Genomic DNA, 18,091 nt, shown 5'->3' on the forward strand with positions numbered 1-18,091 from the left:
TAATGCAATCTTAATCCAGGATAAATCATAACGTGATTTTACTAGGCTGCATGCAAAGCTGCAAAATAACATCTGTGAAAAGACAAAACAAACACCAGGGGCCTGTTCTTCGTACGTCGCTAACTCAGTTAGCTGGATTTGATTGTTGATGATTTGGCGTGATCTTGGATCGTTTGGTTCTTCAAAGCTCATCCCGCAGCTGCTGTCATAGCAACAGGTCCGTCAGCTTAAACCTGCTCGGGAGCAGCTTATTTCATGTAAACAGGATTAGTTCGCTTCTTTTCAACCAGAACTGATACTCAAAATATGTCTGCTACCACCGCTACTTTATTACAAGAGTATGGTACTGATCCAGGGACAACAATTTAAGATAATAATCATTAAAAAAAAAAAAAATGATGTGTAGTCCATAACAGCCTACTATAGACAGAGCCAGTTTTACTCACTAAAATATTATTTGTCATAAAATTATTACTTCATAATTGTATTAGAGTCTTACACACATGCTATACAGATAATAGAGTCGTGCATTATTTTGAGTGATGACTGCTATTAAGAGTGGCTTGATGGAGCGCAGGAGATGCAGATAACATGATATTGACCCTTAAGAAACTTTCATTAATGCTGTCACGTAACAATTCTGTGCAAATATAAAATAAAATGAATAGATAATATCTACATTGAAATAAAAATTTAAAGACTGCACAACTATAAATTGCGAATCTAAATAATTGAGAATCATGAAAATAATTCTAATAAAATAAAAACATGTATCTATTATCTGTTTCATGTATCTATTATAACATTTATGTAGTTTTGTTTGCTTGGCTATTTCCTTATAAAAGTCCAGAAATTTGTCAAGTTTTTCGTCAGGTGTCGTTTTAAATTATATGACGTCATTACATTGCCGTCTTGCCACCAGCCAATCGCTGCACTGCTGATCATGGTTTCGAGTATCGATACATATCCCCTTTTAAGACAACACATGAACGCGCAATTATCTCAGATTATCTCAGAACAGGCCGCAGGGGTTCTTCGTACGTCGCTTATTACATCCGAGATCAAATGACACATCCAAGATGATATCATCGTGCTAATCCTGATCCAGCTAATTGGGTTCTTCAAACGGTGTGTTCTGAACTGTGAAGTAGAGCCCTGCACAGGACTCAGGCCCTTTTCAGCTTATCAGAATTATGGTCCCGAAAAAAAAAATTAAAAAAAGGAAAAAACAACTTAAATAGGAGCATTCTAAAAATAGAGGCATTATTGATTATTTTATTACTATTTTTATTATTATTTTATTACTTTTTTCCCACTGGTTTTGTTGTAGGATTGTGCAAATGTAAAATAAAATTTGTTTGTCAAACAGTTCATTGGTGATTAATGAATATTTGGACCTGAGGCTTTTTTTTTTAACCTATCGATTTGATTTTTAAATGACTTCAATGACTTTTGGAAGTCAAGGCTTCTTGTACCTCAGTTGCATGTGTTGTGTTTTATGAATTGTGGATGGAATTATCAACTGAGAAATAAAGTTGAACAGAAATTATCATGAACTCTTAAAGATGATGATGAAAAGAAAAGGTAATATTGCATATAATATTATATCTAAGTATGAACTAACTTGCGCAATACAGTAAATATTCTTAGTCTACCCTAAATAAGTGAAAAAATGTTTGGCTCAGTTTACAGAAAAGTGTACGTCACACATCCTTTCATTATGGTGCAACATTGTTTCCTCCTCAGATGAGTATGTAACATCTTTATTATTGTGGGGATCAGTGTGTAAGTGCTACACACACACACACACACACACACACACACCGGTCAGAGTTTCGGATCCGAATGAATTATTTTGATGAAAAAAATTATTATTTTTTTTTTTTTGCTTTTGTTTTTTTTTTTACAAGAGTTTACTCATCAAAACTGCATTTTTTAATACGTTTTTTTTTTATTTGCACTGATGTTCACTTAATTGAATTTACACTCTATCTGTCATTTGCCTTGCGCTGTTTTATTTAACTTTATTTTTAATTTTATTATACGCCTTTTTTTATATTCCCTTATTGTATAGTTGTATCTACATTTTATATTTGATCTAGATTTTTAGGCTTTAATGTTAATGGTATCTGTATGCACCGGGGTCTGAGTGTGACGCAATTTCGATTCTGTGTATATATGTACTGTACATGTGGAAATTGATAATAAAGCAGACTTGACTTGATTTATTTGATCAAAATACAGGGGGAAAAAAGTGAAATATTATTATGAAGTAAAACAACATTTTTCTAATTAAATATACATTAAAATCTATTTTATTTCTGTGATTTTCAGCATCATTACTCCAGTCTTCAGTGTCACATGATATTCAGAAATCATTCTAATATGATGATTTATTATCAGAGTTGTGCTGCTGAAATTGTGATATTCTTTCAGGATTCTTTGAAAAAAAAAAGTTAAAAAAAGTTAAAAAGAAGAGAATTTATTTAAAATAGAGGTCTTTTCTAACAATAAAAACTAGAGTTCAAAAGTTTGTGGCCAGTAAAATGTATTCTTTCTTTCTAAAAAATAATAGAACTCTTTTAGGATGTATTGTTGATTGTTTTGATTCAGATCGGCACTTCGGAGCCTGTTCGCGACTCGGTTGATTCAGATCGGCACTTCGGAGCCTGTTCGCGACTCGGTTGATTCAGATCGGCACTTCGGAGCCTGTTCGCGACTCTGTTGATTCAGATCGGCACTTCGGAGCCTGTTCGCGACTCGGTTGATTCAGATCGCCACTTCGGAGCCTGTTCGTGACTCGGTTGATTCAGATCGCCACTTCGGAGCCTGTTCGTGACTCGGTTGATTCAGATCGCCACTTCGGAGCCTGTTCGCGACTCCGTTGGTTCAGATCGGTTCCTCTGAGCATTTTCGCGATTCTGTTGATTCAGATCGGGACTTCGGAGCCTGTTTGTAATTTTTTTTTTTTTATTCAGATCTGGATATAGGACTAGGAAGTGCGAGTTATTTGATTCAGATCAGAACTGTGGAGTAGAGCCCTGCAAGGGACTCGGGCCCTTTTCAGCTTATCAGAATTATGGTCCCGAAAAAAATAAAAAAAGGAAAAAACAACTTAAATAGAAGCATTCTAAAAATTAGAGGCATTATTGATGCTATTATTATTATTTTTATTATTATTTTATTTATTTTTTTCCACTGGATTTGTTGAAGGATTGTGCAAATGTACAATAAAATGTGTTTGTTAAACAGTTCATTGGTGATTAATGAATATTTGGAACTGATACTTTTTTTTTTACCTGTCGATTTGATTTTTAAATGATTTCAGTGACTTTTGGAAGTCAAGCCATCTTGTACCTCAGTTGCATGTGTTGTGTTTTATGAATTGTGGACGGATTTATCAACTGAGAAATAAAGTTGAACAGAAATAATCATGAACTCTTAAAGATGATGATGAAAAGAAAAGGTAATATTGCATATAATATTATATCTAAGTATGAACTAATTTGCGCAATACAGTAAATATTCTTAGTCTACCCTAAATAAGTGAAAAAATGTTTGGCTCAGTTTACAGAAAAGTGTACGTCACACATCCTTTCATTATGGTGCAACATTGTTTCCTCCTCAGATGAGTATTTAACATCTTTATTATTGTGGGGATCAGTGTGTAAGTGCTACACACACACACACACACACACACCGGTCAGAGTTTCGGATCAGAATGATTTATTTTGATGAAAAAAAATATTATTATTATTATTATTATTATTATTTTACAAGAGTTTACTCATCAAAACTGCATTTATTAATACGTTGGGGATTTTTGCACTACAATTTTTTTATCTGCGCTGATGTTCACTTCATTGGATTTACACTCTATCTGTCATTTGCCTTGCGCTGCTTTATGTAACTCTATTTTTAATTTTATTATATGCCTTTTTTAACATACCCTTATTGTATAGTTGTATCTACATTTTATATTTGATCTAGATTTTTAGGCTTTAATGTTAATGGTATCTGTATGCACCGGGGTCTGAGTGTAACGCAATTTCGATTCTCTGTATGTATGTACTGCACTGTAAAATGTAATTAGTTGACCTTACTTAAAGTATGCAAACTCATTGCCTCAAAAAAATTAAGCAAAGTAAGCTTAAGATAAGTGAGTTAGAAAAGCTTGTTTATTTTAAGTGTGCAGTACTAAATCAAGTAGTACCACTAATACGTTTTTTTATGTTCATGTAACTTAATAGACATGATTTGTGTTGACTTAATTTTTTCATTTTGTGTGGATTGCTTGATATAAATTTAACCCCACTTAGAATTACTAAATACCTACAACTTAACATTTTTTAGTTCTGCGCACTCTTTTTTCAAGTTCACTTAAATTAAAAAAAACTATTTCCTTGAATGGGTCCTTGTTGCAGCTGCCCAGGTTTGGGTCCAACCTGTGGCCTTTTTTCTCTCTTTATCTATTTTTGCTGTTACTATCTGATAAAGGCAAACACACCACAAACATATACTTTAAAAGAACACTCAATGGGTTGATTCAGCTCCATTACAACATTTATTCAATGCACATTCAAGTACAAACAGCAGTTAAACAACAAAGTTGTTGTTTGATTTAACTGTAGAAAATAAAGGAAAAAAATAAAAAATAAAACCACATTTCTGTGAGCTAATAAGAGTCTCCCAATATTAAACAGGTAAAACCCTGATAACTACAGGACTTCAGTGCATGGAAAAATCAGTGCATTTCTGATCAAAGCTGTAAGTACAACAAATGCTTTTGTTTCTCAAATTGAACAGTCCAAAGATTAAACCACCACAAAGAAAAAAAAAATCAGTCCTTGGGGTTTGTATTTGTACTACATTAAAACTATTAAAAGTTTTCCAAAAACACAAATGTAAACAGGACAACCTTGCTAGGTTATTTTCTGACATTATCATCTAATAATAACTAACAACACTTTGCAAACAGCTCTATTTCCACCATTAGCATACCTGCATAACATGGTACAGACTTCAATGGAATTTTTATTTTCTTTTTTAAAATGAGATCGTAAATTAGCGTGAACAGTTGCATGAAAGCATCAAACTTTCTCTGATAACAGGAGAACATTAATGGCTGCAAAGCTTACAAAGTGCTATCTGACAGCTGATGGCTCTTTACTGTTCTAACCCAGAAGACTGTTCTTCAGAGTTAACAGTTTTAATGGGAGTTTTTTTCTTTCTCAGTCCAAGCATCACAGTCTGAATGAAGTGGAGTGTATTTGCCATGCATTTTGGGTAATCCAAATGCAATACATATGTAAGCCCAAACAACAGACAAACTGCCTGAGGCAAGTTTTTAATATGATCCATGACAATACCTCCCTCCAGAATGATGGCAGTGGAGATGGGCTGGAGGTCCACTGAGCTTTGACCCTCATGAGGACTATGTTCACTGACAACTGTCAGCACACCAACAGTGATGCATTCTAGGGCCACGTCTCTCGTTGTATCCTACAAAGAAACACATTCTTCAGCATTGCAATTTATGCTATTCTAAAACATTTATTTTTAGTGTTGTAATGTTATCAGAGAATATGGCTTTAAATATGTTTTCACACTGGATTGTTACAATAAAGCAAACAAAAACTTTTCAACCTAGACTCAAACTCCTTAGATTTTAAATTAATGAATGTGTATAACGTTTATGTGGAAAATTTTATTTTTATTTACTGGCTGTTTACATATCTCTCAGATTAGTTGTAGAGGTATTGCTATACAAAATACATCAGTCACTGTACAAAATGTATATTGTATATCGAGCGGATAGAATTACATATTCTATGTCAACACAGGTATAGTTTTATATTCATGCAGACAAACTTTTTCTTATGGTCAAGTACTTACAGAGCAGGTCTTGTAGAATTCACTGGATTCATCACAGAGTAAAATGGGAATGCCTTTGAGGACAACAGAATGAAGTACTGTCACGTCTGGTGTCTAATGATACACAGAGAGAGAATAGACCAGTTAACAGAGTAATTTGCAAGACACAAGCAGACAGGAAATAAAATAGGTTGGTCTGAATCGGCTCATTTGATGAACTATCATACAGATCAAAAGCAAAATGAACCTACTTACCTTACAGCTTATGTGCTGAATCAGCTCCCTGAGTTTCTGGCCAACAGTTCCCTTCTTTGTTTTGAAGAGTTCGATGAAACGTGGCGCGTACTGGTCCTGAGCCTCAAAAAAGTCTCCCTCAAGATTCTTACTGGCAATTCTATTAAACTCAGCAAACACCTGAAGTAGAGAGAGGGGTGGGTAGGGATGGAGAGGTGGCAGAGGTATTAACATTCCAACAAGTGTTTGGATTTCTAGCCACACACCTTGAATTTATTTTTGATTTGCATTATTTTATTGGTTGAGAATTAAAATAGCTTACCTGTCTCTCTGTGAAGAGTGCTGGCCATCATTCAACCATTTTCAACCAGGATTGCTACATCCTCACATCCAGCTTTTCGAAGCTTTGTGCGATAATTGGCCATCTTAAATTTAAGGCTGTTTATCCAGCCATACCATTTGTGTGGTCCAGGCTCAGCGAGGAAGGGGTATTTTCTGATCAGTGCTTGTGCAACACTGCTGAAGTCATCATCTTAATGGGCTATAAGTCGAACCCACAGTATCTATAGAGACAGTCCAGAAATACTAATTACATCAAATATTTGAAATTCAAAATATGCACAAAATATTCTGTATGATGAAATATACTATAATGATGAATTAATTTTAGCACACAATAATGATTTAATTTGATTTTCTTTTGTTGTAATCCAACTGCTCTGATGCAAGCATAACTTTTACTTTAGCATGCAATAATAATACAGTTATTATTTTAAAATACCTTTTACTGCTGGGACAACCTATGTGTGGATTGACCACCATCTGCTTGAGCCTGGAAGGGGACAATAAAAAAAAAAAATACAACATTTTAACACAACCATAGCTCACCACAACTCAAATACAAGTACATGTGAAAACTATAACATAAGCCTATAACCCACAATGACAGTTCCCAGTATTAAAATGTACATATGTACAAGATGACCTTAAAGAATAATGTAAGCCACTGAGTATGCCAGCAAATACATTCATAACAGGCTATGATAAACAGAGTGTAAAAATATTTTCAGACAGGGAGACACTCTACTCCTCTGTACCGAGTCTGATCTAGGTACTACACATGGTAACCATGGAAACGGCACAGCTACGAATATCGACTAGTATTAAGTGCTGAGTGTTAAATAAAATAACATTAAGTTAACGTAGTTGACTGTGGTGATATCCCCAAGCATATGTCGAAACACAGTGGTAATCCTGTCTTTGATAAAGACAAGACTGTTATTAACTTTACAGCCTATCTTAAAATAAAATGATACATCCAGACTTGTTCTGATGTTCTGCCTGAGTTTATAAACAACAGTTATAAAGCTCAGTAAACTCACAAACCGCCGGGATCAGTTTGTCATCATGCTAGTCAGTACTCGACAAAAGTTACTGGCATGGCAGATGGGCGCGGGCGCGGGCGCGGGCGCGGGCACGTTCGCATGACGAGCACGCCCGCGACCGTTACACTAAAGTTTTTCCTCAATTTGAAAGTGACTAGTCTTTAAAGTTACCTATTTTCAACACAGACGAAGTTTTGAATTGAAAAAATAATGAAGTATTGACCAAGTTTCATCAAAATATAGCCACGTTATGTCCATGTTAGTTAGCTAGCTTTAACCGACATTACTACACACACATCAGTACTAGCAAGCACACACTGACGCTGATTTAACGTACAGAAACAAAACGGTCTGCAAAAGGTTAAAATATTTACTCACCAAATGAGTGTGCCAAGCACAAGAATCGCTGTCATGATGAAGATAAAAAGCCCAGTTGAAGCGATGTTTAGGTCCAGCTCCACCTGGTCAGTTGAAGGCACGATGTGACATGTCTGCAAAATTACGAATCCCGCCACGCCAAGACCCGCCGAAGCAGCTTGATTGGTTGGGGTTAGGCAATTCACCTGGATTGGTTAAGGTTGGTCAGGGGATATGACCTGTACAAATCAGGTACATAAGCATGGACGCCTGGCCAATAGTAGCTATTGAAGGGCGGGGCCATAGTGGTGAACAAATATCGCCGTCTAGCGTAGAGAGGACTGATCTGCGCATGCCCACAGATCATAAACGTACTTTTTCTAAATTAATCTAACTCAAGTAAACTGAGCTGGTAAGATTTTTCAACCTCAAAGTACAAGTAACTTACTAAAAGCAAGTGTAAATAGCAGGTTGATAAAAACTGATTAAAGTCAAATTAATATTTTTAATTAAATAGCATGTTTGCATTTACAGTGTGTACATGTGGAAATTGATAATAAAGCAGACTTGACTTGATTTATTTGATCAAAATACAGGGGGGAAATTGTTGATTGTTTTGATTCAGATCGGCACTTCGGAGCCTGTTCGCGACTCCGTTGATTCAGATCGGCACTTCGGAGTCTGTTCGCGACTCCGTTCGTTCAGATCGGTTCCTCTGAGCATTTTCGCGATTCTGTTGATTCAGATCGGGACTTCGGAGGCTGTTTGTGATTTTTTTTTTAAATTCAGATCTGGACATAGGACTAGGAAGTGCGAGTTATTTGATTCAGATCAGAACTGTGGAGTAGAGCCCCGCACGGGACTCAGGCCCTTTTCAGCTTATCAGAATTATGGTCCCGAAAAAAAATAAAAAAAAGGAAAAAAACAACTTAAATAGGAGCATTCTTTGATTCTTTTATTATTATTTTTATTATTATCCCACTGGTTTTGTTGAAGGATTGTGCAAATGTAAAATAAAATTTGTTTGTCAAACAGTTCATTGGTGATTAATGAATATTTGGACCTGAGGCTTTTTTTTTTACCTGTCGATTAGATTTTTAAATGATTTCAATGACTTTTGGAAGTCAAGCTTTCTTGTACCTCAGTTGCATGTGTTGTGTTTTATGAATTGTGGACGGAATTATTAACTGAGAAATAAAGTTGAACAGAAATAATCATGAACTCTTAAAGATGATGATGAAAAGAAAAGGTAATATTGCATATAAAATGGCTCAGTTTACAGAAAAGTGTACGCACACATCCTTTCATTATGGTGCAACATTGTTTCCTCCTCAGATGAGTATTTAACATCTTTATTATTTTAAAATATATTTTATTATTTTATTTATTTATTTTTTACAAGAAGTTTACTCATCAAAACTGCATTTTTTAATACGTTTTTTTATTTGCACTGATGTTAACTTAATTGAATTTACACTCTATCTGTCATTTGCCTTGCGCTGCTTTATTTAACTTTATTTTTAATTTTATTATATGACTTTTTAATATTCCCTTATTGTATAGTTGTATCTACATTTTATATTTGATCTAGATTTTTAGGCTTTAATGTTAATGTTATCTGTATGCACCGGGGTCTGAGTGTAACTTTCGATTCTCTGTATGTATGTACTGTACATGTGGAAACTGACAATAAAGCAGACTTGACTTGATTTATTTGATCAAAATACAGGGGGAAAAAATTAAATATTATTTTGAAGTAAAACAACATTTTTCTATTTAAACATACATAAAAATCTATTTTATTTCTGTGATTTTCAGCATCATTACTCCAGTCTTCAGTGTCACATGATATTCAGAAATCATTCAAATATGATGATTTATTATCAGAGTTGTGCTGCTGAAATTGTGATATTCTTTCAGGATTCTTTGATGAATGAAAAGTTTAAAAGAAGAGAATTTATTTAAAATAGAGGTCTTCTCTAACAATAAAAACTAGAGTTCAAAAGTTTGTGGCCAGTAAAATGTATTCTTTCTTTCTAAAAAATAATAGAACTCTTTTACGATGCATTGTTGATTGTTTTGATTCAGATCGGCACTTCGGAGCCTGTTCGCGACTCCGTGGATTCAGATCGGCACTTCGGGGAATGTTCGTGACTCCGTTGATTCAGATCGGCACTTCGGAGTCTGTTCGCGACTCCATTGATTCGGATCGCCAATTCGAAGCCTGTTCGCGACTCGGTTGATTCAGATCGGCACTTCGGAGTCTATTCGCGACTCCGTTGGTTCAGATCGGTTCCTCTGAGCATTATAGAAATTATAAAAAATTATAAAAAATAATAGAACTCTTTTACGATGCATTGTTGATTGTTTTGATTCAGATCGGCACTTCGGAGCCTGTTCGCGACTCCGTGGATTCAGATCGGCACTTCGGGGAATGTTCGCGACTCCGTTGATTCAGATCGGCACTTCGGAGTCTGTTCGCGACTCCATTGATTCGGATCGCCAATTCGAAGCCTGTTCGCGACTCCATTGATTCGGATCGCCAATTCGAAGCCTGTTCGCGACTCCGTTCGTTCAGATCGGTTCCTCTGAGCATTTTCGCGATTCTGTTGATTCAGATCGGGACTTCAGAGGCTGTTTGTGATTTTTTTTGAAAATTCAGATCTGGACATAGGACTAGGAAGTGCGAGTTATTTGATTCAGATCAGAACTGTGGAGTAGAGCCCTGCACGGGACTCAGGCCCTTTTCATCTTATCAGAGTTATGGTCCCGAAAAAAAATTTAAAAAAGGAAAAAACAACTTAAATAGAAGCGTTCTAAAAATAGAGGCATTATTGATTCTTTTATAATTATTTTTATTATTATCCCACTGGTTTTGTTGAAGGATTGTGCAAATGTAAAATAAAATTTGTTTGTCAAACAGTTCATTGGTGATTAATGAATATTTGGACCTGAGGCTTTTTTTTTACCTGTCGATTTGATTTTTAAATGATTTCAATGACTTTTGGAAGTCAAGCCTTGTACCTCAGTTGCATGTGTTGTGTTTTATGAATTGTGGACGGAATTATCAACTGAGAAATAAAGTTGAACAGAAATAATCATGAACTCTTAAAGATGATGATGAAAAGAAAAGGTAATATTGCATATAAAATGGCTCAGTTTACAGAAAAGTGTACGCACACATCCTTTCATTATGGTGCAACATTGTTTCCTCCTCAGATGAGTATTTAACATCTTTATTATTGTGGGGATCAGTGTGTAAGTGCTACACACACACACACACACACACACACACACACACACAGGTCAGAGTTTGGGATCAGAATGATTTTTTTTTTTGATGAAAAAATTATTATTATTATTTTACAAGAGTTTACTCATCAAAACTGCATTTATTAATAAGTTGGTTTTTTTTGCACTACAATTTTTTTTATCTGCGCTGATGTTCACTTCATTGGCTTTGCACTCTACCTGTCATTTGCCTTGCGCTGCTTTATTTAACTTTATTTCATTTTATTATATGCCTTTTTTTATATTCCCTTATTGTATAGTTGTATCTACATTTTATATTTGATCTAGATTTTTAGGCTTTAATGTTAATGGTATCTGTATGCACCGGGGTCTGAGTGTAACGCAATTTCGATTCTCTGTATGTATGTACTGTACATGTGGAAACTGACAATAAAGCAGACTTGACTTGATTTATTTGATCAAAATACAGGGGGAAAAAAAGTGAAATATTATTATGAAGTAAAACAAAATTTTTCTATTTAAATATACATTAAAAACTATTTTATTTCTGTGATTTTCAGCATCATTACTCCAGTCTTCAGTGTCACATGATATTCAGAAATCATTCTAATATGATGATTTATTATCAGAGTTGTGCTGCTGAAATTGTGATATTCTTTCAGGATTCTTTGATGAATGAAAAGTTAAAAGAAGAGAATTTATTTAAAATAGAGGTCTTTTCTAACAATAAAAACTAGAGTTCAAAAGTTTGTGGCCAGTAAAATGTATTCTTTCTTTCTAAAAAATATTAGAACTCTTTTACGATGTATTGTTGATTGTTTTGATTCAGATCGGCACTTCGGAGCCTGTTCGCGACTCAGTTCGGCACTTCAGAGCCTATTCGCGACTCGGTTGATTCGGATCGGCACTTCGGAGCCTGTTCGCGACTCGTTGATTCAGATCGGCACTTCAGAGCGTGTTCGCGACTCCGTGGATTCGGATCGGCACTTCGGAGCCAGTTCGCGACTAGGTTGATTCAGATCGGCACTTTGGAGTCTGTTTATGATTTTTTTTTTTTTTAATTCAGATCTGGACATAGGACTAGGAAGTGCGAGTTATTTGATTCAGATCAGAACTGTTGAGTAGAGCCCCGCACGGGACTCAGGCCCTTTTCAGCTTATCAGAATTATGGTCCCGAAAAAAAAAAAAAAAAGGAAAAAACAACTTAAATAGGAGCATTCTTTGATTCTTTTATTATTATTTTTATTATTATTTTATTTATTTTTTCCCCACTGGATTTGTTGAAGGATTGTGCAAATGTAAAATAAAATTTGTTTGTTAAACAGTTCATTGGTGATTAATGAATATTTGACGTGAGCCTTTTTTTTAACCTGTCGATAAGTTTGATTTTTTAATTATTTCAATGACTTTTGGAAGTCAAGCCTTCTTGTACCTCAGTTGCATGTGTTGTGTTTTATGAATTGTGGACGGAATTATCAACTGAGAAATAAAGTTGAACAGAAATGATCATGAACTCTTAAAGATGATGATGAAAAGAAAAGGTAATATTGCATATAATATTATATCTAAGTATGAACTAATTTGCGCAGTACAGTAAATATTCTTAGTCTACCCTAAATAAGTGAAAAAATGTTTGGCTCAGTTTACAGAAAAGTGTACGTCACACATCCTTTCATTATGGTGCAACATTGTTTCCTCCTCAGATGAGTATTTAACATCTTTATTATTGTGGGGATCAGTGTGTAAGTGCTACACACACACACACACACACACACACACACACACACACACACACACACACACACACAGGTCAGAGTTTGGGATCCGAATGAATTATTTTGATGAAAAAAATTATTATTATTATTTATTTTATTTTTTTTTACAAGAAGTTTACTCATCAAAACTGCATTTTTTAATACGTTTTTTTATTTGCACTGATGTTAACTTAATTGAATTTACACTCTATCTGTCATTTGCCTTGCGCTGCTTTATTTAACTTTATTTTTAATTTTATTATATGACTTTTTTTATATTCCCTTATTGTATAGTTGTATCTACATTTTATATTTGATCTAGATTTTTAGGCTTTAATGTTAATGGTATCTGTATGCACCGGGGTCTGAGTGTAACGCAATTTCGATTCTGTGTATATATGTACTGTACATGTGGAAACTGACAATAAAGCAGACTTGACTTGATTTATTTGATCAAAATACAGGGGGAAAAAATTCAATATTATTTTCAAGTAAAACAACATTTTTCTATTTAAACATACATAAAAATCTATTTTATTTCTGTGATTTTCAGCATCATTACTCCAGTCTTCAATGTCACATGATATTCAGAAATCATTCTAATATGATGATTTATTATCAGAGTTGTGCTGCTGAAATTGTGATATTCTTTCAGGATTCTTTGATTAATGAAAAGTTAAAAAGAAGAGAATTTATTTAAAATAGAGGTCTTTTCTAACAATAAAAACTAGAGTTCAAAAGTTTGTGGCCAGTAAAATGTATTCTTACTTTATAAAAAATAATAGAACTCTTTTACGATGTATTGTTGATTGTTTTGATTCAGATCGGCACTTCGGAGCCTGTTCGCGACTCGGTTGATTCAGATCGGCACTTCGGGGAATGTTCGCGACTCCGTTGATTTGGATCGGCACTTCGGAGCCTGTTCGCGACTCGGTTGATTCAGATCGGCACTTCGGGGAATGTTCGCGACTCGGTTGATTCAGATCGGCACTTCGGAGCCTGTTAGTGACTCGGTTGATTCAGATCGGCACTTCGGAGCCTGTTCACGACTCCGTTGATTTGGATCGCCACTTCGGTGCCTGTTCACGACTCCGTTGATTCAGATCGGCACTTCGGAGCCTGTTCGCGACTCGGTTGATTCAGATCGGCACTTCGGGGAATGTTCGCGACTCGGTTGATTCAGATCGGCACTTCGGAGCCTGTTCGCCACTCGGTTGATTCAGATCGGCACTTCGGAGTCTGTTCGCGACTCCGTTCGTTCAGATCGGTTTCGAGATTCTGTTGATTCAGATCGGGACTTCGGAGGCTGTTTGTGATTTTTTTTGAAAATTCAGATCTGGACATAGGACTAGGAAGTGCGAGTTATTTGATTCAGATCAGAACTGTGAAGTAGAGCCCTGCACGGGACTCAGGCCCTTTTCAGCTTATCAGAATTATGGTCCCGAAAAAAAATTTAAAAAAGGAAAAAACAACTTAAATAGAAGCGTTCTAAAAATAGAGGCATTATTGATTCTTTTATAATTATTTTTATTATTATCCCACTGGTTTTGTTGAAGGATTGTGCAAATGTAAAATAAAATTTGTTTGTCAAACAGTTCATTGGTGATTAATGAATATTTGGACCTGAGGTTTTTTTTTTACCTGTCGATTTGATTTTTAAATGATTTCAATGACTTTTGGAAGTCAAGCCTTGTACCTCAGTTGCATGTGTTGTGTTTTATGAATTGTGGACGGAATTATCAACTGAGAAATAAAGTTGAACAGAAATAATCATGAACTCTTTAAGATGATGATGAAAAGAAAAGGTAATATTGCATATAATATTATATCTAAGTATGAACTAATTTGCGCAATACAGAAAATATTCTTAGTCTACCCTAAATAAGTGAAAAAATGTTTGGCTCAGTTTACAGAAAAGTGTACGTCACACATCCTTCGCACACTCAGTTGCATGTGTTGTGTTTTATGAATTGTGGACAGAATTATCAACTGAGAAATAAAGTTGAACAGAAATAATCATGAACTCTTAAAGATGATGATGAAAAGAAAAGGTAATATTGCATATAAAATGGCTCAGTTTACAGAAAAGTGTACGCACACATCCTTTCATTATGGTGCAACATTGTTTCCTCCTCAGATGAGTATTTAACATCTTTATTATTGTGGGGATCAGTGTGTAAGTGCTACACACACACACACACACACACACACACACACACAGGTCAGAGTTTGGGATCAGAATGATTTTTTTTTTGATGAAAAAATTATTATTATTATTTTACAAGAGTTTACTCATCAAAACTGCATTTATTAATAAGTTGGTTTTTTTTGCACTACAATTTTTTTTATCTGCGCTGATGTTCACTTCATTGGCTTTGCACTCTACCTGTCATTTGCCTTGCGCTGCTTTATTTAACTTTATTTCATTTTATTATATGCCTTTTTTTATATTCCCTTATTGTATAGTTGTATCTACATTTTATATTTGATCTAGATTTTTAGGCTTTAATGTTAATGGTATCTGTATGCACCGGGGTCTGAGTGTAACGCAATTTCGATTCTCTGTATGTATGTACTGTACATGTGGAAACTGACAATAAAGCAGACTTGACTTGATTTATTTGATCAAAATACAGGGGGAAAAAAGTGAAATATTATTATGAAGTAAAACAACATTTTTCTATTTAAATATACATTAAAAACTATTTTATTTCTGTGATTTTCAGCATCATTACTCCAGTCTTCAGTGTCACATGATATTCAGAAATCATTCTAATATGATGATTTATTATCAGAGTTGTGCTGCTGAAATTGTGATATTCTTTCAGGATTCTTTGATGAATGAAAAGTTAAAAGAAGAGAATTTATTTAAAATAGAGGTCTTTTCTAACAATAAAAACTAGAGTTCAAAAGTTTGTGGCCAGTAAAATGTATTCTTTCTTTCTAAAAAATATTAGAACTCTTTTACGATGTATTTTTGATTGTTTTGATTCAGATCGGCACTTTGGAGCCTGTTCGCGACTCAGTTCGGCACTTCAGAGCCTATTCGCGACTCGGTTGATTCGGATCGGCACTTCGGAGCCTGTTCGCGACTCGTTGATTCAGATCGGCACTTCAGAGCGTGTTCGCGACTCCGTGGATTCGGATCGGCACTTCGGAGCCAGTTCGCGACTAGGTTGATTCAGATCGGCACTTTGGAGTCTGTTTATGATTTTTTTTTTTTTTAATTCAGATCTGGACATAGGACTAGGAAGTGCGAGTTATTTGATTCAGATCAGAACTGTTGAGTAGAGCCCCGCACGGGACTCAGGCCCTTTTCAGCTTATCAGAATTATGGTCCCGAAAAAAAAAACAAAAAGGAAAAAACAACTTAAATAGGAGCATTCTTTGATTCTTTTATTATTATTTTTATTATTATTTTATTTATTTTTTCCCCACTGGATTTGTTGAAGGATTGTGCAAATGTAAAATAAAATGTGTTTGTTAAACAGTTCATTGGTGATTAATGAATATTTGACGTGAGCCTTTTTTTTTAACCTGTCGATAAGTTTGATTTTTAAATTATTTTAATGACTTTTGGAAGTCAAGCCTTCTTGTACCTCAGTTGCATGTGTTGTGTTTTATGAATTGTGGATGTAATTATCAACTGAGAAATAAAGTTGAACAGAAATGATCATGAACTCTTAAAGATGATGATGAAAAGAAAAGGTAATATTGCATATAATATTATATCTAAGTATGAACTAATTTGCGCAGTACAGTAAATATTCTTAGTCTACCCTAAATAAGTGAAAAAATGTTTGGCTCAGTTTACAGAAAAGTGTACGTCACACATCCTTTCATTATGGTGCAACATTGTTTCCTCCTCAGATGAGTATTTAACATCTTTATTATTGTGGGGATCAGTGTGTAAGTGCTACACACACACACACACACACACACACACAGGTCAGAGTTTGGGATCCGAATGAATTATTTTGATGAAAAAAATTATTATTATTATTTATTTTATTTTTTTTTACAAGAAGTTTACTCATCAAAACTGCATTTTTTAATACGTTTTTTTATTTGCACTGATGTTAACTTAATTGAATTTACACTCTATCTGTCATTTGCCTTGCGCTGCTTTATTTAACTTTATTTTTAATTTTATTATATGACTTTTTTTATATTCCCTTATTGTATAGTTGTATCTACATTTTATATTTGATCTAGATTTTTAGGCTTTAATGTTAATGGTATCTGTATGCACCGGGGTCTGAGTGTAACTTTCGATTCTCTGTATGTATGTACTGTACATGTGGAAACTGACAATAAAGCAGACTTGACTTGATTTATTTGATCAAAATACAGGGGGAAAAAATTAAATATTATTTTGAAGTAAAACAACATTTTTCTATTTAAACATACATAAAAATCTATTTTATTTCTGTGATTTTCAGCATCATTACTCCAGTCTTCAGTGTCACATGATATTCAGAAATCATTCTAATATGATGATTTATTATCAGAGTTGTGCTGCTGAAATTGTGATATTCTTTCAGGATTCTTTGATGAATGAAAAGTTTAAAAGAAGAGAATTTATTTAAAATAGAGGTCTTCTCTAACAATAAAAACTAGAGTTCAAAAGTTTGTGGCCAGTAAAATGTTTTCTTTATTTCTAAAAAATAATAGAACTCTTTTACGATGCATTGTTGATTGTTTTGATTCAGATCGGCACTTCGGAGCCTGTTCGCGACTCCGTGGATTCAGATCGGCACTTCGGGGAATGTTCGCGACTCCGTTGATTCAGATCGGCACTTCGGAGTCTGTTCGCGACTCCATTGATTCGGATCGCCAATTCGAAGCCTGTTCGCGACTCGGTTGATTCAGATCGGCACTTCGGAGCCTGTTCGCGACTCCGTTCGTTCAGATCGGTTCCTCTGAGCATTTTCGCGATTCTGTTGATTCAGATCGGGACTTCAGAGGCTGTTTGTGATTTTTTTTTTGAAAATTCAGATCTGGACATAGGACTAGGAAGTGCGAGTTATTTGATTCAGATCAGAACTGTGGAGTAGAGCCCTGCACGGGACTCAGGCCCTTTTCAGCTTATCAGAATTATGGTCCCGAAAAAAAATTTAAAAAAGGAAAAAACAACTTAAATAGAAGCATTCTAAAAATAGAGGCATTATTGATTCTTTTATAATTATTTTGTTGTAGGATTGTGCAAATGTAAAATAAAATTTGTTTGTCAAA

At 34.7% G+C, this 18,091-nt stretch overlaps 2 protein-coding genes across 9 annotated transcripts in view; one reads left to right on the forward strand and one right to left on the reverse strand.

The window, feature by feature from the left end:
* LOC128011955 (broad substrate specificity ATP-binding cassette transporter ABCG2) overlaps positions 1–18,091 on the reverse strand; it is an 88,405-nt gene that overhangs the window by 27,893 nt on the left and 42,421 nt on the right. The gene's annotated exons all lie outside the window — the stretch shown is intronic.
* ftr92 (finTRIM family, member 92) overlaps positions 1–18,091 on the forward strand; it is a 72,817-nt gene that overhangs the window by 5,222 nt on the left and 49,504 nt on the right. The window lies entirely within an intron of this gene.

This window comes from Carassius gibelio, chromosome B23 (genome assembly GCF_023724105.1).
Source record: "Carassius gibelio isolate Cgi1373 ecotype wild population from Czech Republic chromosome B23, carGib1.2-hapl.c, whole genome shotgun sequence".
In the NCBI taxonomy this organism is placed as follows: Eukaryota; Metazoa; Chordata; class Actinopteri; order Cypriniformes; family Cyprinidae; genus Carassius; species Carassius gibelio.